The sequence below is a fragment of the Bufo bufo genome, chromosome 1 (genome assembly GCF_905171765.1).
Source record: "Bufo bufo chromosome 1, aBufBuf1.1, whole genome shotgun sequence".
Taxonomy (NCBI): domain Eukaryota; kingdom Metazoa; phylum Chordata; class Amphibia; order Anura; family Bufonidae; genus Bufo; species Bufo bufo.
The window spans coordinates 315304986-315328476 of record NC_053389.1 but is presented as its reverse complement, the minus strand read 5'-3'; the positions used below and the strand labels follow the sequence as shown (position 1 = coordinate 315328476).

Here is a 23491-nt window from a genome sequence, read left to right as displayed (position 1 = left end):
TTTTATTATTATTCCTCATGGAAGCTTATGAATACACCGACAATTGGGCTTGGGCTCTCTGGATCTAACAGAGCTTCCCTCCACATTCACTCTCAATTGCATCATGGTATTTTTATCATTGCACATGCATGACATATTGACACTAAGGTCAACTGGGTTCACTATGAAATGACTTGTAAAAAATATACCCTCGGGGAAGTGACTGGCTCCAAAATGAGCTCCAGGTGGGATTATTTTGTCAGAGACTCAGCACACCAGAATATTCTCTGTAAGGGTATTTCCACATAGGACGGAAAAATCAGCTGCAAAATTGTGGAAAACCTGCAACAGAATCTGTAAAAAAATAGCATGTATTTACTTGCAATTAAAACGGGTTCTCCCACAAATAATATTCTACAGCTTTCAAACCAGCACCTGGATCTGAATACTTTTGTAATTGCATATAATTAAAAATGTATTGTAGCTGCTGAGGTGAATGAAATCTATCAGTATAGCGCCACCTGCTGTTTGCTCTTTTTCTAATTTCTCTGTCCTGCTCATTGTATCACGGTCGGCGTGGCTATCACATACGTGACACAGAGGGAGGGAACAAGGAAGGCCCTGCCCAAGTGAGAGGGAAGATGGTGACCCCTGACTCACCTGGCGGCTGGCACCTGGCTGCCCTGACGTCCCTAGACGGGTTCCTCACCCGTACGCCGATCACGTGCCTAAAGCCCTGGCTTTCCCTGAGCTGAGCCCTAGGTAGTGAACAGGGCGATGGGAACACTAGTCCGCACCACTAGCTCTAAGGGAAAACACCAAGGGAAGGACAGACAACACAGACTCAACATATAATCCCAGGTGGGTGACAACAGGAGACAACAATAAGCCCAACAGGGATCCGGAGGGTAGCACACAGGAACAACAACCAGGATTAACCACTCCAGTGGGTCAGTATAGATGTCCAGGCAGGAAGCTCTATAACTGGCAACTAGAGAAGTGTGAGGGGAGAATATAAGGAGGTAGGGAGTGGCAGACACGAAACAGCTGAGGAGGAGAAGCTACGGATCCCTGAGAGAGACAAAAAGGATAGCAAGGCAAACACAGAAAACAATAACTAAGAAACACCATAATCTTTAGCTATAGAGCGCGCAGCCACCCGCTGCGACTTCCTGACCCCGGGTATAACGGAGTCAGACGTGGCTCTTGATACCCTCGTGACAGTACCCCCCCCTTTCACGAGGGGCCTCCGGACACTCAGGACCAGGTCTCTCCGGATGAGAGGCATGGAAAGTCTGAATTAACCTGTTGGCGTTTACCTCTGACGCTGGAACCCACATTCTTTCCTCGGGACCGTAACCCCTCCAATGCACAAGATACTGAAGAGAGCGGCGGACCCGACGAGAATCAACAATTCTGGCTATTTGAAACTCCAGATTACCATCCACAATAACAGGAGGAGGTGGCAGCGGCGATGGTTCTAGAGGTGGAACATACTTCTTGAGTAACGATTTATGGAAGACGTTATGGATCTTAAAAGTCTGAGGTAGCTCCAGGCGAAAAGCCACAGGGTTAATGACGGTTACTATTTTATAGGGACCAATGAACCTAGGACCCAGTTTCCAAGAAGGAACCTTCAACTTAATATTCCTAGTAGACAACCACACATAGTCATTCACTCCTAGGTCCGGACCTGGCGACCGTTTCTTATCGGCCATGCATTTATATTTACCACTCATCTTTTTCAAGTTAACTTGCACCTTCTGCCATACCGATGAAAGAGATGAAGAAAACCTTTCCTCTTCGGGAACCCCAGAAGACCCCCCCTCTTTGAAAGTACAAAATTGGGGATGAAAACCGTATGCACCAAGGAATGGTGACTTGCCGGTGGACTCCTGATAATGATTATTTATGGCAAACTCAGCTAACGGTAAGTATGATGACCACAACTCTTGGTTTTCAGACACAAAACACCTTAAATATGTTTCTAGGTTTTGGTTGGTACGCTCAGTCTGTCCATTCGACTGAGGATGGAAAGCTGAGGAAAACGACAAGTGAACCCCCAAACGGGAACAAAAAGCTTTCCAAAACTTAGAAATAAACTGGGTTCCCCGATCCGAAACCACATCGGAAGGGACCCCGTGAAGCTTCACGATTTCACTGATAAACACCTGAGCAAGAGTTTTAGCATTAGGAAGTGCGGGTAACGCAATAAAGTGTACCATTTTGCTAAACCTGTCTACTACTACCAAGATAACTGTTTTACCCGCCGACAACGGTAAGTCAGTGATGAAATCCATAGACAGATGTGTCCATGGCCTATTGGGAATGAAAAGTGGCAATAAAGACCCTGCTGGACGTGTATGAGAGACTTTCGCGCGTGCACAAGTAGAACAAGTAGACACGAAATACATTACATCCTGACGCAACCTTGGCCACCAAAAACGACGAGATAAAAGCTCCAAGGTTGCTTTACTACCCGGGTGTCCAGCAAGTGCCGAATTATGATGTTCTTTTAATAATTCAAGACGCAGGTTTAACGGTACAAACAATTTCTCTGAGGGGCAAGAGGCCGGGGCGTCCCCCTGAGCCTCTAACACCTTTCCCTCTAGAACAGAGTGTACAGCAGAGACAACCACTCCTCTTTGTAAAATAGGTACCGGATCACAAACATTACCCCCTCCAGGGAAACTACGAGATAATGCGTCTGCCTTGGTATTTTTTGCCCCAGGACGATAGGTGATTACAAAGTTAAATCTGGTAAAGAATAGCGACCACCTAGCTTGTCTAGGGGTGAGACGTTTAGCCGATTCTAGGTACAGAAGGTTCTTGTGATCCGTAATCACCGTGACGGGGTGGACTGCTCCCTCTAAGAAGTGACGCAACTCTTCAAGCGCCAGTTTAATCGCCAACAGTTCCCTATTTCCAATATCATAATTCTTCTCTGCAGAAGATAATTTTTTGGAAAAGAAAGCGCAAGGACGCCATTTGCCAGGAGACGGACCCTGAGACAATACAGCTCCCACTCCCACCTCTGACGCATCTACCTCGACAATAAAAGGCTGGGAGACATCAGGTTGAATTAGAACAGGTGCCGAGGTAAACCTCTCCTTTAGAGAGGAAAATGCATCTTTAGCGGCGTCAGACCATTTGGAAAAATCCGTCCCCTTCCTAGTCATGTCGGTAAGGGGTTTAACGATCACTGAATAATTTTTAATGAACTTTCTATAGAAATTAGCGAAACCCAAAAACCGTTGTAGGGCTTTAAGGTTCTCAGGAAGATCCCAATCTAAAATTGCTTGGACCTTCCCAGGATCCATGCGGAAACCTGAAGCAGATAATAGATTTCCCAGGAACTGTAATTCCTGAACAGCGAAGACACATTTTTCAATTTTCGCATATAATTTATTCGTCCGTAGGACCTGCAGTACTTGCCTGACATGCACCTCATGTGTTTTCAGATCAGCCGAATAAATTAAGATATCATCTAGGTATATGACTACAAACCTGCCGATGAGATGACTAAAAATATCATTAACGAAATGTTGGAAGACAGCAGGGGCATTGGTCAGACCGAAAGGCATAACAAGATTTTCATAATGCCCCTCAGGGGTGTTAAAAGCTGTCTTCCACTCATCCCCTTCCCTGATACGAATCAGATTGTAGGCCCCCCTAAGATCAAGTTTGGAGAACCACTTAGCACCCGCAATCTGATTAAAAAGGTCAGGAATGAGAGGAAGAGGGTATGGGTCACGGATGGTTATCTGGTTTAACTCACGGAAATCTAAGCAAGGACGCAGGCCCCCATCTTTCTTTTTAACAAAGAAAAACCCTGCAGCCACGGGTGAAGAAGAGGGTCTGATGTGTCCCTTAGCCAGACTCTCGGAGATATAATCTTTCATGGCTTGTCTCTCGGGACCCGAAAGATTATACAACCTGGACTTGGGTAATTTTGCCCCGGGAATCAGGTTAACCGGGCAATCATAAGGACGATGAGGTGGTAGTTTCTGACAACCCTTTTCAGAAAAAACGTCCTCAAAGTCCGAAATAAATGTAGGTAGGGAAGCTATGGAGGCGATTAAGCAATTGTTATTTAAGCAATTCTCTCTGCAATGCTCACTCCACTCCAATATCTCCCTGGCCTGCCAATCCACCACTGGATTGTGCGCTACCAACCAGGGAAGACCCAATACCACCGGAGAGGGAAGGCCCTCCAGAACGTAACATGAAAGACACTCATTATGGTGGTCCCCTACCCGAAGGTGTAAATTACGAACAATGTGGGTGAGGTTTCTCTGAGACAGAGGAGCAGAATCTATAGCGAATACGGGAATAGGTCTCTGCAGCGTACAGAGAGACAAACCCATAGTGCGGGCAAAATGGGCATCAATCAAGTTTACCCCTGCTCCACTGTCTAGAAAAACAGAAATAGACTCCGTCTTAACACCAAAAACAATGACCGCTGGTAACACAAATTGAGATGTTCGTATGGAGGAAACGTATACCCCCCGGCTGACATCCTCCGCACAGCCCGGGGTTAGTAGTTTTCCGACGGTCTTTTGTTTTTGAGAAAGGAGGGACAGACATTAATGAAATGACCCCTCCCCCCACAGAAAAAACAAGCCCCCCCCCCTACGGCGAACCTCGGGAGGACGGACCTGACGAGAAGTTCCGCCTAGCTGCATAGGCTCATCTAAGTCAGTACAGACTGACTGTTGCTTGGGAGAGGTAACCAATTGCTCCGGAATTTTCGATCTCTCCCTAAGACGTCTATCTATTCTGATAGAGAGGGACATAACAGCATCAAGGGAAAGGGGGGTCTCATACAGCGCCAGTGCATCCTTAACCCTTTCAGATAACCCAGAGCAGAACTGACTCCTGAGAGCCGGGTCGTTCCACTGAGTATCCGTAGCCCACCTACGGAACTCTGAGCAATATTCCTCTGCTGACCGATCTCCCTGTAGGAGTCTCCGTAACTTTGACTCAGCCAGGGCGACTCGGTCAGGGTCATCATATATGAGACCCAAAGCCCCAAAAAATCCCTCCACTGACCGAAGAGCCTGAGAACCAGGGGGTAACGAGAACGCCCAGGATTGCGGATCCCCCTGAAGCAGGGAAATGACAATCCCAACCCGCTGTTCTTCATGACCTGAGGAGTAAGGGCGCAACTTAAAATATAATTTGCAGGCCTCACGGAACGTTGCAAATTTGTCCCTTCCCCCAGAAAATCTGTCGGGAAGAGCAACCTTGGGTTCAGTGACAACCTGGTTACCCATAGCAACCGCTGGGGGTGCGGTCTGCTGCATTTGCTGCTGTTGTTGGAGAACAGACGCCTTCAATCCTGCCACCTCCAAAGACAGGCTTTGAAGCTGTTCTGCCAAGGCATCAATAGGATCCATATTGGATTCTACAGGGAGTGCAGAATTATTAGGCAAGTTGTATTTTTGAGGATTAATTTTATTATTGAACAACAACCATGTTCTCAATGAACCCAAAAAACTCATTAATATCAAAGCTGAATATTTTTGGAAGTAGTTTTTAGTTTGTTTTTAGTTTTAGCTATTTTAGGGGGATATCTGTGTGTGCAGGTGACTATTACTGTGCATAATTATTAGGCAACTTAACAAAAAACAAATATATACCCATTTCAATTATTTATTTTTACCAGTGAAACCAATATAACATCTCAACATTCACAAATATACATTTCTGACATTCAAAAACAAAACAAAAACAAATCAGTGACCAATATAGCCACCTTTCTTTGCAAGGACACTCAAAAGCCTGCCATCCATGGATTCTGTCAGTGTTTTGATCTGTTCACCATCAACATTGCGTGCAGCAGCAACCACAGCCTCCCAGACACTGTTCAGAGAGGTGTACTGTTTTCCCTCCTTGTAAATCTCACATTTGATGATGGACCACAGGTTCTCAATGGGGTTCAGATCAGGTGAACAAGGAGGCCATGTCATTAGATTTTCCTCTTTTATACCATTTCTTGCCAGCCACACTGTGGAGTACTTGGAGGCATGTGATGGAGCATTGTCCTGCATGAAAATCATGTTTTTCTTGAAGGATGCAGACTTCTTCCTGTACCACTGCTTGAAGAAGGTGTCTTCCAGAAACTGGCAGTAGGACTGGGAGTTGAGCTTGACTCCATCCTCAACCCGAAAAGGCCCCACAAGCTCATCTTTGATGATACCAGCCCAAACCAGTACTCCACCTCCACCTTGCTGGCGTCTGAGTCGGACTGGAGCTCTCTGCCCTTTACCAATCCAGCCACGGGCCCATCCATCTGGCCCATCAAGACTCACTCTCATTTCATCAGTCCATAAAACCTTAGAAAAATCAGTCTTGAGATATTTCTTGGCCCAGTCTTGACGTTTCAGCTTGTGTGTCTTGTTCAGTGGTGGTCGTCTTTCAGCCTTTCTTACCTTGGCCATGTCTCTGAGTATTGCACACCTTGTGCTTTTGGGCACTACAGTGATGTTGCAGCTCTGAAATATGGCCAAACTGGTGGCAAGTGGCATCTTGGTAGCTGCACGCTTGACTTTTCTCAGTTCATGGGCAGTTATTTTGCGCCTTGGTTTTTCCACACGCTTCTTGTGACCCTGTTGACTATTTTGAATGAAACGCTTGATTGTTCGATGATCACGCTTCAGAAGCTTTGCAATTTTAAGAGTGCTGCATCCCTCTGCAAGATATCTCACTATTTTTGACTTTTCTGAGCCTGTCAAGTCCTTCTTTTGACCCATTTTGCCAAAGGAAAGGAAGTTGCCTAATAATTATGCACACCTGATATAGGGTGTTGATGTCATTAGACCACACCCCTTCTCATTACAGAGATGCACATCACCTAATATGCTTAATTGGTAGTAGGCTTTCGAGCCTATACAGCTTGGAGTAAGACAACATGCATAAAGAGGATGATGTGGTCAAAATACTCATTTGCCTAATAATTCTGCACTCACTGTAAGTAGAGAAAAAAAAACAACAAATAAAAAATTATATAATTTTTTTTTTTTTCTCAAAAAGTAATGGCCAGTTATAATATCACGGTCGGCGTGGCTATCACATACGTGACACAGAGGGAGGGAACAAGGAAGGCCCTGCCCAAGTGAGAGGGAAGATGGTGACCCCTGACTCACCTGGCGGCTGGCACCTGGCTGCCCTGACGTCCCTAGACGGGTTCCTCACCCGTACGCCGATCACGTGCCTAAAGCCCTGGCTTTCCCTGAGCTGAGCCCTAGGTAGTGAACAGGGCGATGGGAACACTAGTCCGCACCACTAGCTCTAAGGGAAAACACCAAGGGAAGGACAGACAACACAGACTCAACATATAATCCCAGGTGGGTGACAACAGGAGACAACAATAAGCCCAACAGGGATCCGGAGGGTAGCACACAGGAACAACAACCAGGATTAACCACTCCAGTGGGTCAGTATAGATGTCCAGGCAGGAAGCTCTATAACTGGCAACTAGAGAAGTGTGAGGGGAGAATATAAGGAGGTAGGGAGTGGCAGACACGAAACAGCTGAGGAGGAGAAGCTATGGATCCCTGAGAGAGACAAAAAGGATAGCAAGGCAAACACAGAAAACAATAACTAAGAAACACCATGATCTTTAGCTATAGAGCGCGCAGCCACCCGCTGCGACTTCCTGACCCCGGGTATAACGGAGTCAGACGTGGCTCTTGATACCCTCGTGACACATTGACATGGAAGCACATGCTCAGTTCCATCCTTCAACTGCCACCAGCTGCAGCAGAAGGACATATCCTCTGATAAAGGACATGCCCCATGAGCTGCCAGCTTGAAATAAATCTAGCAGAACAATTAGATCAATGAATAGGGAGATCTCTAGATCCATGTGAGGTACAGGACTGGTTCTAGCTTTAATAGAAAGAGATTGTCATGTACTAGATTGTGTATGATTTTAATTTTTAACATTAATCATGGGATAACCTCTTTAAGCAGGCCATATACATTAAATAAATGGTAGTTGAGCCAATTTTGGAAGTCAGGGGGTCAGAATGCAAGGGAGATAAGGATCTGGCAATTGGACTCAAATTGTCTGATCTTTTTGATGTTTGGGAGTATGGCAGCAAATTTCTCTCAATTCATAACACATGCAGACAAGAAGGCATGTGTTAGGGAGCATTGGAAAAAATAGCTGACAGCCAAACAAGCATTTAACCTACAGATATCTCATGTATGTGTATGGCCAACCTTTCACTCACCTCTTTCTGAATATATCTGAACATATACAATATACAAGGTGCAATAGACCCTATGATGGAGGTTCAGATACAGAAAACAGGATAATTGAGCTGCTAATTATGGATACTGCATGTTCTGTTCTCTTAGTTTGTATATAGTCAATAGATTGGGCGAAGTTGCCAATATGCGTATGCAGAACTAATTTAGTACTGTTTACTGAGCTATGAATTTAGGTCATTGTAAGTATTCACAGGGTCTTGCATCTATACCTCTACTTGGTACTGATCCTGTAGGTTCTGTTTAACCCCTTCCAGCAGAAGCCAGTTTAGACCAAATACTGAAGCTCCGGTAAGTGTTTGGGTGTAACTGTACGCCAAATTGAGGAAACTATCCTGCAATCTGAAAGTACACTTATACCTATATGTGGGAAGGAGTTCATTATGCATGGGTGCTTGAGTACAGGAAATCAAGATTTTACATATATCAGACCAAGCAGAATGAGGTTGCAGTCAATAGTGAATGCCTTTCAATAACTAAAATATAACAGAAGTAACCACCACCATCTTGGAATTAAAACAGGTAAAACAAGTGCATAAACAGAACACAATACAACTCATAGGACAACTCACGTGGCATAGGACAATTGTATTGCAATCCACTGAAAAAATGTCCCTTAAAATCTTTCACTGAAAATGCTAAAAATCAGAAAAAGCCAAAATCACAATGATCATTAAAAATATGACAGGGACAGCTGATAGCCAATATAGGCAATACAAATAACTAAAAACACTACATGGATCACCAATATCAATCATGTGGAGGCTGCAAACCTCAATTAGCCTGCTTGACCTTGAGACCTTACAGCTGTATTTTTTATTTCACTGCCATGTGGATATTAAGAGAGCAAAGTAGTAGGTCCCTATCACTAATGCCTCATTCAGATGTCAGTGTTCGGTCAGGGATTTCCATCAGTGATTGTGTGCCAAAACCAGAAGCGGCTCTAGACACAGAACAGTAACAGACCTTTCCCTTATACCTTATGTCTGTGGAGGCTCCAATCCTGGTTTTGCCTCACAATCACTGATGGAAATCACTGACCAAAAAAATGACATGTGAATGAGGCTTAAGTTATGGTACATTTATATCTTCAGTACCTGTAGGTATTGTTAAGATATCTGAATAATATCCTTAAAAACAGTATAAAGCAGGGGCATAACGATTTCTGTCGCAGAGGGGGCCGCAGGTGCCTTTTTTTAAGTGCGGCGGCCGGGCCCTCCCTATATTTTAAGTGCAGCTGCGCTGTGCTGAGTGTGCTCTATTCTACTCGTGTCAGCACGAGACCCGCCGCAGGAGGTCACGGGTCTCGTGGGATCAGGACGGGATTGTGCACCAAAGTGATCGAACTCATGCCCGCGCAGCCTGCAAGTACGGAGAGGATCAGTGAAACAAGTACTTAGAGGTAGTTAAGTCTTTTTTTTTTTTTTTGTATGCACACACCGGCTTCATAGCGAGGGGGGGATTTGGGGTGATTGGGGGTGATCTGTGGTGTGGCCGGCCCGGCACTAATGTCTGAATTCAGAAAGGGGGGGCCCGCGCCGACCATATGAGGGCAGGGGCAGAAAATAATGAAGGGGAAAAATGAAAATGATTATGAAATATATAAAGAGAGGCAAAAAATGAAATATAGAGAGGGAGTGGGGGCAACCACTGACAAAACTTTGGCAATAATAATCATGAGCACCGTTGTGCCCTGCCCCAGGCCATATAAGGGCAGGGCACGGCAATGGCAGCAAATCCTTCATAGGGGCTCGGCCCCGGGTGCAAAATCATGAAATATATAAGGGCAAACAATGAAATATATACAGTGGGGGCAAAAAATGAAATATATACAGAGGGGCAAAATGGATATATATACAGAGGGGGCAAAATATATATTTACAGAGGGGGCAAAATAAAATATATACGGTGAGAGAGAGTATAGTATAGTGGGTGGAGGCTCGCGGGGGGGCCCCAAATGAAAGGGGTTATCCCATGATTAATGTAAAAAAATGAAAATCATACATAATCTAGTACATGACAATCTCTAGCTAGAACCAGCTTTGTACCTCAAATGGACCCAGAGATATCCTCTTTCATTTCTCCAATTGTCCTGCTAGATTTATTTTAAGCTTTCAGCTTAGGGGGCATGTCCATTCTCAAGGGTGTTTCCTTTTTGCTGCAGCTGCTGACAGTTAAAGGATGGAACTGAGCATGTGCTTCCGTCTCAGTGAGCGGGACAAAGAAATGAGAAAAAGAGCAAACAGGAGGTGGCGCTATACAGATAGAATAACTCAATAGCTATGATACATTTTTAATTACATGCAATTACAAAAGTATTCATCTCCAGGTGTTGGTTTGAAAACTGTAGAATATCTTTAAGGGATAACCTCTTTAAGGCTTGTTTACACTGGCCAATTATCAAGCCAATTATTGTGAATGGGCTTTCATACAAACTCTTTTTCCTAATAATTGCCATGTATAAAGGTGTCACAGATGACCTGGATGAATAAGCAAACACTCGTTCATTGGGTGAAAGCATTGTTGAAGTGGACACCAAAATAATCATTTCTGGGCCGCAGATTTTCTTGTGTTAACACCAAATTTGTAGAGGTATAAGTGATTGCAGTAGCGATCAATCCTCCCCATACAGAGGAGATGATTGCTGCATGTAAATGTTCTCATCTCCGATCACGATCAGGCAATTATTGGGAACAAATGGTTCATTTTCGATAATTGCCTGGTCAGTCTGCCCATGTTAAGGGGTCTTAAGCCCCATTGAATCATTGGATTAACCCTAACTTGATCTTCCAAATGCAGTTTCTCTGGTCGATAAACCAGTATTCATGAATAGGATTTAAACAAAGAAACACGATACGGGGAACCTGCCCCTTACCAGCTCAATCAGAGAACCACAATATCCACAAGGCTGACGGCGTGTCACAGTGAGCAGAGACTCTTGAATCAAAGTGAGAAAAAACCCCAGCATTGCCGTATTCCAAACTGGTCACTTTATTGGAAGAAAAAAACACCCAAGCAATAAAAAACATAACCTTCTTGACGAGTTTTCGGGCACCCAGGCCCTTTGCCAAAAGAATGGTATGATCATCAAAAACTGGAGTTAAAATACATGTTGGAAAATAGATTTACCCATCAAGAGAAGACACGTCATCAACAGTGATGAGCGGCAGGGGCAATATTCGAATTCGTAATATTTCCCGATTATTCGAGAATTCGTGATTTCCAGTCATTATTTTATTGATTGCAAAAATCGGCAATCGGGAAATTCGTGATAAAAATTCACATAAAAATTTTGCGAAAAGAAAATTTGCGATCAACACTACTCCTTAAGTCAAAGATATTGCAGCCTTCTCATTGGGCCACAAGCAAGAAGCAGTGAGGGATCACGGGTACTGATGAAAAAAAATCTAGAATATTCACGATTACGAAGATATAGCATTATATTCTAAATATTCGCGAATTCTCGAAGTGCCAATATTCGCGATAAAAATTTGCCATTAGAATTTTCGCGATCAACACTAGTCATCAACAGGCTTCTCCTTCTCCCTGGCTGTGCCACTATCCAATCACAGCAGAGAGCGTCACAGCCAGGGAGAAGGTGAGCTTTCTTTTTCTCCCTGGCTTGTGACGGATGACGGCACAGCCAGGGAGGAGACGCCCATTGAAAAACCCTGGCGTCTCCTCCTCCCTGTACCGATGCTCAGTATTATCATACTGAGCGGGAAAACTGCAGGGGGGCACAGTGGGGCGTAGAAGCGATATTTAAAAAATCAGGCAGGGTGGCAGCAAGTACCCCCCAAGTAAAGGTATTTATCTCAATTAATAAAAAACATGAAATGTCCTCTTTAAATTAGCTGCAGGGTAACAGGCATCTGTGGATGGAATGTGCTTCAACAATTCATCAGCACAAGTGAATAGAACCTTGTTCAGACACACACAGGATGCATTATCAACACTATTAAAAAGATACTAGAAAAAAAGATGGTAAATTAATATATGTATAATTTTCAGCATCAATAATAATAAATATCATCCTGTCTCCTATTTAAATCTGTTGGAAATCTAGTCTCAAGTATAAAAATCCAAAATGTTTTCCTTGCCAATATAACTTTTTCCTGTGATGGTCCCCTCTGTATGGTTTAGAGACCCTCTCATTTCCACAGAAGGTAAAAAAAGATAAATCACCCCCGTGGACATCAAGAAAATGTCGAGAAACTGCAGAAGCATTCAATGCCTTTTCATTGTTTGCATCGGATAAATGTTTCCGAATCTTTGTTTTTAAGGTATTAGTCGTGCATCCCACGTACTGCAGTCTACAAGAGGTGCAGCAGATAAGGTACACAACGTATTTCGTGTTGCAATTAATATAAGAGGATATCTTATAACTGATAACAACACCGGCAAATTTTGTGTCCACATGATGGTTTTTCAGAGAGGAACATGCTAGGGGATAGTATAGAACCTACAGTAGGGGCCCTTTTAGCAACACATTTAATACCTCCCTGTACAATTCTTGAATAAATCTCATCTTGGTACAGTATGGGAATATATTTATTTATGATGTTGACAACCTGTCTGTACTCCAAGCTACATACTGTAAAAAAAACAACACCTTTCTTTTCGGCCTGGCTCATACGTGTACTCCTAGAAGATGAGGCCAATAAGTCCCTCCTCCTAGTTCTGGAGGCATATTCAACGCCTCCATCCAATGACCAGGTGGAATTTTCTCTCGCTAAAAAATGACTAGAGATTCTTTGGCATTCACTCTGAAAAGTCGCAAAAAAAATGGTTTGGGTAAAAGTTATAGCGTTTACAAACTATGGTACAAAAATGTGAATTTACGCTTTTTGAAGCAGCTCTGACTTTCTGAGCACCTGTCATGTTTCCTGAGGTTCTACAATGCCCAGACAGTACAAACACCCCACAAATGACCCCATTTCGGAAAGTAGACACCCTAAGGTATTCGCTGATGGGCATAGTGAGTTCATAGAACTTTTTATTTTTTGTCACAAGTTAGCGGAAAATGATGATTTTTTTTTTTTTTTCTTACAAAGTCTAACTTTTTTTCTCTTACACTAACTTGTGACAAAAAATAAAAACTTCCATGAACTCACTATGGAAGGGGTCACTGAGGAAGGGGTCATTCAGAGAACCCCGAAACGCGTATGGTTAAATACCCTGTACCGGCATGCTGGAAAAATAGCTCCCCTGGACTTCTAAGAATCGACTAGCTGTGACTGAGAGCGACGAACACCGGAGGAATCCAAACATAGCCACAGACATTGCTTCCGTGAGCAGGATATCCAGGTGACACCGCGCCCACAGCAAATTTCCACAGATCCGGACGTAGGATAAAGACCTACTGGCCAGGTAAAACTAAGCAACACAGTTGCTCAAATCGGTGGGACGCCACCGCTGTGCAAATCAGTATTACCGAAACCAAAAAAGCGCTTATAAGACTCTGTTACCAATTGCGTTTTTCCTGCGTTTTCCTTGTCTTCTGAACCCAATGACTTCAGTATCATTAAGCCGCATATGTCCAATGCCGCTACTTATCAATTAATGCATATGTCCATTGCTGCTGCTTATCAATTTATGTATTGATTTTAACATATATGCTGCTGCTATTCAATCAACGCATTGATTTTTAGTGTATATGTCTAATATTGCTGCTATTACGGTTTAAAGTGTTTTATAATATTTTATAGTATTTTATTGGTGAATTTTATTGTTATATTCTATTGTCATTGTGGGAATAAATATCCTTATCAATTTACTCCATACTTGAGTGCCTGGTTTATCCTATATAATTATGAACTCACTATGCCCATCAGCGAATACCTTGGGGTGTCTTCTTTCCAAAATGGGGTCACTTGTGGGGTAGTTATACTGCCCTGGCATTCTATGGGCCCAAATGTGTGGTAAGGAGTTTGAAATCAAATTCTGTAAAAAATGGCTGGTGAAATCCGAAAGGTGCTCATTGGAATGTGGGCCCCTTTGCCCACCTAGGCTGCAAAAAAGTGTCACACATGTGGTATCTCCGTATTCAGGAGAAGTTGGGGAATGTGTTTTGGGGTGTCATTTTACATATACCCATGCTGGTTGAGAGAAATATCTTGGCAAAAGACAACTTTTCCCATTTTTTTATACAAAGTTGTCTTTTGCCAAGATATTTCTCTCACCCAGCATGGGTATATGTAAAATGACACCCCAAAACACATTCCCCAACTTCTCCTGAATACGGAGATACCACATGTGTGGCACTTTTTTGCAGCCTAGGTGGGCAAAGGGGCCCACATTCCAAAGAGCACCTTTCGGATTTCACCGAAAGGTGCCATTTTTTACAGAATTTGATTTCAAACTCCTTACCACACATTTGGGCCCCTAGAATGCCAGGGAAGTATAACTACCCCACAAGTGACCCCATATTGCAAAGAAGACACCCCAAGGTATTCGCTGATGGGCATAGTGAGTTCATGGAAGTTTTTATTTTTTGTCACAAGTTAGTGGAATATGAGACTTTGTAAGAAAAAAAAAAAAAATCATCATTTTCCACTAACTTGTGACAAAAAATAAAAATTCTAGGAACTCGCCATGCCCCTCACGGAATACCTTGGGGTGTCTTCTTTCCAAAATGGGGTCACTTGTGGGGTAGTTATACTGCCCTGGCATTTTCCAGGGGCCCTAATGTGTGGTAAGTAGGTAAATGACCTGTGAAATCCTAAAGGTGCTCTTTGGAATGTGGGCCCCTTTGCCCACCTAGGCTGCAAAAAAGTGTCACACATGTGGTATCTCCGTATTCAGGAGAAGTTGGGGAATGTGTTTTGGGGTGTCATTTTACATATACCCATGCTGGGTGAGAGAAATATCTTGGCAAAAGACAACTTTTCCCATTTTTTTTATACAAAGTAGGCATTTGACCAAGATATTTCTCTCACCCAGCATGGGTATATGTAAAATGACACCCCAAAACACATTCCCCGTGAATACGGAGATACCATGCAGCCTAGATGCACAAAGGGGCCCAAATTCCTTTTAGGAGGGCATTTTTAGACATTTGGATACCAGACTTCTTCTCACGCTTTGGGGCCCCTAAAATGCCAGGGCAGTATAAATACCCCACATGTGACCCCATTTTGGAAAGAAGACACCCCAAGGTATTCAATGAGGGGCATGGCGAGTTCATAGAAAAATTTTTTTGGCACAAGTTAGCGGAAATTGATATTTTTTATTTTTTTCTCACAAAGTCTCCCTTTCCGCTAACTTGGGACAAAAATTTCAATCTTTCATGGACTCAATATGCCCCTCACGGAATACCTTGGGGTGTCTTCTTTCCGAAATGGGGTCACATGTGGGGTATTTATACTGCCCTGGCATTCTAGGGGCCCTAAAGCGTGAGAAGAAGTCTGGAATATAAATGTCTAAAAATTTTTACGCATTTGGATTCCGTGAGGGGTATGGTGAGTTCATGTGAGATTTTATTTTTTGACACAAGTTAGTGGAATATGAGACTTTGTAAGAAAAAAAAATTTCCGCTAACTTGGGCCAAAAAAATGTCTGAATGGAGCCTTACAGGGGGGTGATCAATGACAGGGGGGTGATCAATGACAGGGGGGTGATCAGGGAGTCTATATGGGGTGATCACCCCCCTGTCATTGATCACCCCCCTGTCATTGATCACCCCCCTATAAGGCTCCATTCAGATGTCCGTATGTGTTTTGCGGATCCGATCCATGTATCAGTGGATCCGTAAAAATCATACGGACATCTGAATGCAGCCTGACAGGGGGGTGATCAATGACAGGGGGGTGATCAATGACAGGGGGTGATCAGGGAGTCTATATGGGGTGATCACCCCCCTGTCATTGATCACCCCCCATAAGGCTCCATTCAGATGTCCGTGTTTTGCGGATCCGATCCATGTATCAGTGGATCCGTAAAAATCATACGGACATCTGAATGCAGCCTGACAGGGGGGTGATCAATGACAGGGGGGTGATCAATGACAGGGGGTGATCAGGGAGTCTATATGGGGTGATCACCCCCCTGTCATTGATCACCCCCCTATAAGGCTCCATTCAGATGTCCGTATGTGTTTTGCGGATCCGATCCATGTATCAGTGGATCTGTAAAAATCATACGGACATCTGAATGCAGCCTGACAGGGGGGTGATCAATGACAGGGGGGTGATCAATGACAGGGGGGTGATCAATGACAGGGGGGTGATCAGGGAGTCTATATGGGGTGATCACCCCCCTGTCATTGATCACCCCCCCTGTCAGGCTCCATTCAGATGTCCGTGTTTTGCGGATCCGATCCATGTATCAGTGGATCCGTAAAAATCATACGGACATCTGAATGCAGCCTTACAGGGGGGTGATCAATGACAGGGGGGTGATCAGGGAGTCTATATGGGGTGATCACCCCCCTGTCATTGATCACCCCCCTATAAGGCTCCATTCAGATGTCCGTATGTGTTTTGCGGATCCAATCCATGTATCAGTGGATCCGTAAAAATCATACGGACATCTGAATGCAGCCTGACAGGGGGGTGATCAATGACAGGGGGGTGATCAATGACAGGGGGGTGATCAATGACAGGGGGGTGATCAGGGAGTCTATATGGGGTGATCACCCCCCTGTAAAGCTCCATTCAGATGTCCGTATGTGTTTTGCGGATCCGATCCATCTATCAGTGGATCCGTAAAATTCATACGGACGTCTGAATGCAGCCTTACAGGGGGGTGATCAATGACAGGGGGGTGATCAGGGAGTCTATATGGGGTGATCACCACAGTCATTGATCACTCCCCTGTAAGGCTCCATTCAGACGTCCGTATGTGTTTTGCGGATCCGATCCATCTATCAGTGGATCCGTAAAATTCATATGGACCTCTGAATGGAGCCTTACAGGGGGTTATCAATGACAGGGGGGTGATCAATGACAGGGGGGTGATCAGGGAGTCTATATGGGGTGATCTGGGGTGATCAGGGGTGAATAAGGGGTTAATAAGTGACGGGGGGGGTGTAGTGTAGTGTAGTGGTGGTTGGTGCTACTTTACTGAGCTACCTGTGTCCTCTGGTGGTCGATCCAAACAATGGGGACCACCAGAGGACCAGGTAGCAGGTATATTAGACGCTGTTATCATAACAGCGTCTAATATACCTGTTAGGGGTTAAAAAAATCACATCTCCAGCCTGCCAGCGAACGATCGCCGCTGGCAGGCTGGAGATCCACTCTCTTACCTTCCGTTCCTGTGAGCGCGCGCGCCTGTGTGCGCGCGTTCACAGGAGATCTCGCGTCTCGCGAGATGACGCACGGATGTGTCCAGGAGGAATGAATCAACCACCTTCCGGACGCATCCGTGCGTTAGGCGGTCGGGAGGTGGTTAAAGTGAAGCTCAAGTTACAATTATTGTTATTGATAAAAGTTCCAAAAGAAATTATGTCTTCTTGGCAACCCCCACATATAAGGAGGAGGTCATCTATAAATCTGCCTTACCATATTAGATGTGGTAAGAAGGGATTATCTTCTGAAAAAATATAAGACTCCTCCCACCACGCCACAAAAAGGTTGGCTAAAGAAGGCGAGGATTTGGCTCCCATAGATGCACCTTGCACCTGTAAAAAGAACTTTTTATCAAAAACTAAATAATTGTGTTTTAGCAAAAAATCAACTGAGGACAAAATAAACTGTTTTACTTCATTATTGTAAGAACTGTAACTGTTCAGGTGATGCGACAGAGCCTGTAGTGCCAATTCTATCGGTATGCTGGAATACAGAGAGGCAACATCACAAGTTACCCAATAATAACTGGATTTCCACTGAATGCCCTGAAGAGACTGCAAAACATGCTTGCTATCAAGAAGATAACCTGGGACCTGTAGTAGTAAAGACTGCAAGATCTGATCCACCCACTGACCTATTCTTTCATTCAAAGAGCCTATACATGCAACTATAGGTCTCGTGGGAGGGGGAAATACCTCCTTGTGGACTTTGAGCAGTGAGTGGAATATCGGAACAATTGGTCTCTCATTTCTTCATTCAAAACTCCTAGAGACTTACACTCAGCCAAAAATGTGGCAAGGGAGTCTCTGAATTGAAGGGTAGGGTCACAAGGTAATTTGCGATAGGTGGAAGTATTGCATAAAAGTTCTAGGTTCAGCTTCTTATAAAGTGCAGAATCCAGAACAACAGCCATACCCCCCTTATCTGCTGCACGCACTACTATCCTTTCATTATTCTTCATGTCATAAAGGGCTGATTTCTCATTTTTTGTTAGGTTATTAACATGCTCATTATTCAAAGAGGTTTTATGAAGACAAACTAATTCAGACTCCACCAAATCCTGAAAATTATCCAGCACTGAAGTCCGGGACTGGACTGAATAAAAGTCAGGATTCGGAATAGCAATTACTGGTTCTCTGACATATTCCCTCATGGATTCAGACTCCAAATGCCTCAAAATAGCACTGGACAATTCATCCTGATATAACAAAGAGGGCTGTCCCATAGAAGTATGCAATTTATTTTCAGGAGACAAACTATGTCACGCTTATTTCCTTGGATTCATCTGCCATATCCATTAAAGAAAAATGTCTCTTAACAGTTAATAAATGGGAGAAACGATTGACATCCACGATAGTCCCAAACAAATCAAAATGACAACTAGGTGAAAAGCCCAGTCCTTTGCTCAAGAGCAGGCATCCTCAAACTGCGGCCCTCCAGCTGTTGCAAAACTACAACTCCCAGCATGCCCAAACAGCCTACAGGTATCAGCCTACAGCAGGGCATTGTGGGTGTTGTAGTTTTACAACAGCTGGAGGGCCGCAGTTTGAGGATGCCTGCTCAAGAGTGAGATATGATCATCACTCAATATCTGGGCAGAAAGATTGAGAACATTGTGTATTTGTGACTCCTCGAGGAATAAAGTATTCTCCTTCCCTCGCCGGTGTTTGCGTCCGACTCTGCGAATGTGTTTTTTGCATGACAAAAAAATTGTAAATAATAGGGAAAAAAGGAAAAGTGGACATATTAGGTATCGCCGCGTCCGTATCGATACGCTCTATAAAAATATCACATGACCCAATCCCTCAGGTGAACACCATAAAAAAAAACTGCTAAAAAATAAATTTTTTGTCACCTTACATCACTAAAAGTGCAACACCAAGCAATCAAAAAGGCATATGCCCCCCCAAAATAGTACCAATCTAACCGTCACCTTATCCCACAAAAAATTAGCCGCTACCTAAGACAATACCCCAAAAAATATATATATATATGGCTCTCAGACTATGGAGACACTAAAACATGATTTTTTTGTTTCAAAAATGCTTTTATTGTGTTAAATGTAAAAAATAAAATAAAAAGGTAGACATATTAGGTATTTCCGCGTCCATAACATCCTGCTCTATAAAATACCATATGACCTAACCCTTAGAAATAAAAACGGTGTGAAAAAAGAATTTTTTTGTCACCTTACATCACAAAAAATTGAATACCAAGCGATCAAAAAGTCATACGCACCCCAAAATAGTACCAATCAAACCGTCATCTCATCTCACAAAAAATGAGACCCTACCTAAGACAATCACCCAAAAAATAAAAAAACTATTCCTCTCAGAACATGGAGACACTGAAACATGATTTTTTTTAAATAAAAAAATGCTGTTATTGTGTAAAACATAAATAAATAAAAAAAAGTATACATATTAGGCATTGCCGCGTCCGTAAGACCACAGGAAAAATGGTGTAGAAAAAGCAATTTTTTGTCACCTTACATCACAAAAAGTGCAATAGCAAGCAATCAAAAATTCATATGCACTCTAAAATTGTACCAATCAAACCGTCATCTCATCCCGAAAAAAATGAGCCCCTACATAAGGTTACTTTCACACTTGCATTCGGAGCGGATCCGTCTGGTGTCTGTACAGACGGATCCGCTCCTATAATGCAAACGCTTGCATCCGTTCAGAACGGATCCGTCTGCATAACAGTTTTTTTCAGATCTGATTTTTCACTTTGTGAAAACTCAGATCCGACAGTATATTATAACACAGAGGCGTTCCCATGGTGATGGGGACGCTTCAAGTTAGAATATACTAAAAGAACTGTGTACATGACTGCCCCCTGCTGCCTGGCAGGTGCTTCCACTCATTGGTGGCCAGTGCGGCCCCCCCTCCCTCCCCTGTATTTAACTCATTGGTGGCCAGTTCGGGCCGCCCCCCCCTCCCTCCCTTATATTTAACTCATTGGTGGCCAGTGCGGCCGGCCCCCCCTGTTTTTAACTCATTGGTGGCCAGTGCGGCCGCCCCCCCCGTTTTTAACTCATTGGTGGCCAGTGCGGCCAGCCCCCCCTGTTTTTAACTCATTGGTGGCCAGTGCGGCCGGCCCCCCCTCCCTCCCCCCCTGTTTTTAACTCATTGGTGGCCAGTGCGGCCGGCCCCCCCTCCCCCCCTGTTTTTAACTCATTGGTGCCCAGTGCGGCCGGCCCCCCCTCCATCATTGGTGGCAGTGGAGAGTTCCGATCGGAGTCCCAGTTTAATCGCTGGGACTCCGATCAGTAACCATGGCAACCAGGACGCTACTGCATTCCTGGCTGCCATGGTTACTTAGCAATAGAAGCATTATACTTACCTGCGATGTCTGTGACCGGCCGGGCGCTCCTCCTACTGGTAAGTGGAAGGTCTGTGCTATAAGCAATGCGCCGCACAGACCTTTCACTTACCAGTAGGAGGAGCGCCGGGCCGGTCACAGACATCGCAGGTAAGTATAATGCTTCTAAAATTGCTAAGTAACCATAGCAGCCAGGACTGCAGTAGTGTCCTGGTTGCCATGGTTACCGATCGGAGTCCCAGCGATGATGGGGGGTCGGTCATTTTAATTAGGAGGGGGGAGAGGGGAGGCCGCACTGGCCACCAATGAGTTAAAAACAGGGAGGTGGGCTGGCCGCACTGGCCACCAATGAGTTAAAAACAGGGGGGGGAGGGGGGAGCCGGCCGCACTGGCCACCAATGAGTTAAAAATGGGGGGGCGGCCGCAATGGCCAACAATGAGTTAAATATAGGGGCGGGAGGGAGAGGGGGCCGGCCGCACTGGCCACCAATGAGTTAAATACAGGGGGGGAGGGGGGCCACCGCACTGGCCACCAATGAGTTAAATACAGGGGAGGGAGGAGGGGTCTGCCCCCTGCTGCCTGGCATCACCTGCCAGGCAGCAGGGGGCAGTCATGTACACAGTTCTCAGTATATTCTAATTTGAAGCGTCCCCATCACCATGGGAACGCCTCTGTGTTAGAATATACTGTCGGATCTGAGGTTCACGATCTAACTCAAATCCGATGGTATATTCTAACATAGAGGCGTTCCCATGGTGATGGGGACGCTTCAAGTTAAAATATACCATCGGATTGGAGAAAACTCCGATCTGATGGTATATTAATAGGGACTCCTGACTTTACATTGAAAGTCAATGGGGGACGGATCCGTTTGCAATTGCACCATATTGTGCCAACGTCAAAAGGATCCGTCCCCATTGACTTGCATTATAAGTCTGGACGGATCCGTTTGGCTCCGCACGGCCTGGCGGACACGAAAACGCTGCAAGCTGCGTTCGGGTGTCCGCCTGCTGAGCGTAACGGAGGCCAAACGGTGCCAAACTGACGCATTCTGAGCGGATCCGCATCCACTCAGAATGCATTGGGGCTGTACGGATCTGTTCGGGGCCGCTTGTGAGTTCCATTTGAAGGCTTGTGAGTTCCGTTTGAACCCCGAACGCAAGTGTGAAAGTAGCCTAAGACAGTCACCTAAAAAAGAGAAAACTATGGCTTTCAGAATATGGAGACACTAAAAAATATTTTTTTTCGAAAATGCTTTATTATGTAAAACTGAAACAAACAACCATATTTGGTATTGTTGCATCCGTAACAACCTGCTCTATAAAAATAGTACATGATCTAACCTGTCAGATGAACACTATAAATAACAAAAAATAAAAACGGTGCCAAAACAGCTATTTTTTGTTACCTTGCCTCACAAAAAGTGTCATTTAGAGCAACCAAAAATCATATGTACCCTAAAATAGTACCAACAAAACTGCTACCTTATCCCGTTGCTTCCAAAATGGGGTAATTTTTGGGGAGTTTCTACTCTAGGGGTGCATCAGGGGGTCTTCAAATGTGACATGGCAACTTAAAATTTTCTTATTGAAATCTGCCTTCCAAAAACCATATGGCGTTCCTTTCCTTCTGCACCCTGCCATGTGCCAGTACAGCAGTTTACAACCACATATGGGGTGTTTCTGGAAACTACAGAATCAGGGCAATAAATATTGAGTTTTGTTTGGCTGTTAACCCTTGCTTTATTAGTGGGAATTAATTTTATTAAAATGGGAAATCTGCCAAAAAAGTTTAATTCTGAAATGTCATCTCCATTTTCCATTAATTCTTGAGGAACACCTAAAGGGTTAACAACATTTGTAAAATCAGTTTTGAATACCTTAAAGGGGTGTAGTTTCTAAAATGTGGTAATTTTAGGGTGGTTTCTATTATGTAAGCCTCACAAAGTGACTTCAGACCTGAAATGGTCATTAAAAAGTGGGTTTTGGAAATTTTCTGTTTCTAAACTTCTAAGCCTTCTAATGTCCCCCCCAAAAAAAAAAAAAAAAATGCCATTCACAAACTTATCCAAACATGAAGTAGACATATGGGGAATGTAAAGTAGTAACTATTTTTGGAGTAGAGAAATAGAAATTTGTAAATTTGCTAATTTTTCAAATTTTTTTGTAAATTTGGTATTTTCTTTTATAAATAATAATGACATTTTTTTACTCAATTTTACCACTATCATGAAGTACAATATGTGACAAGAAAACAATCTCTGAATGGCCTGCATACGTAAAAGTGTTTTAAAGTAATTACCACATAAAATGACACATGTCAGATTTGCAAAAATCGGCCTGGGATTTAAGGTGAAAAGTGGCTCGGTAGTGAAGGGGTTAAAGGGTATAAAAAATTACAACAAAAGTTACATTAGGTGGCCAGATACATCTACACAGGAGCGTAACTACTATAGCGGCAGACCTGGGGACTGCTATGGGGCTCAGAGCAAGAGGGGGCCCAGTCGTAGTTGGGATTATCCCCTCTTCTACTGGGGGTGAAAACTTGGTCAGGACTCTACCCTCTAAAGTTAAATCATTTAGCAAATGAAGCAATGGAAAAATTGCCCAAGGGTCAT

General features: G+C 44.0%; 3 protein-coding genes across 18 annotated transcripts in view; all 3 read left to right on the top strand.

Annotated features, from left to right (window-relative positions):
• The window catches only part of LOC121008577 (protocadherin gamma-C5-like), a 392139-nt gene that overhangs the window by 347731 nt on the left and 20917 nt on the right, over positions 1 to 23491 (top strand). The gene's annotated exons all lie outside the window — the stretch shown is intronic.
• LOC121008669 (protocadherin gamma-C5-like) overlaps positions 1 to 23491 on the top strand; it is a 145011-nt gene that overhangs the window by 115675 nt on the left and 5845 nt on the right.
• Positions 1 to 23491, top strand: part of LOC121008655 (protocadherin gamma-C5-like) — a 236440-nt gene that overhangs the window by 207120 nt on the left and 5829 nt on the right.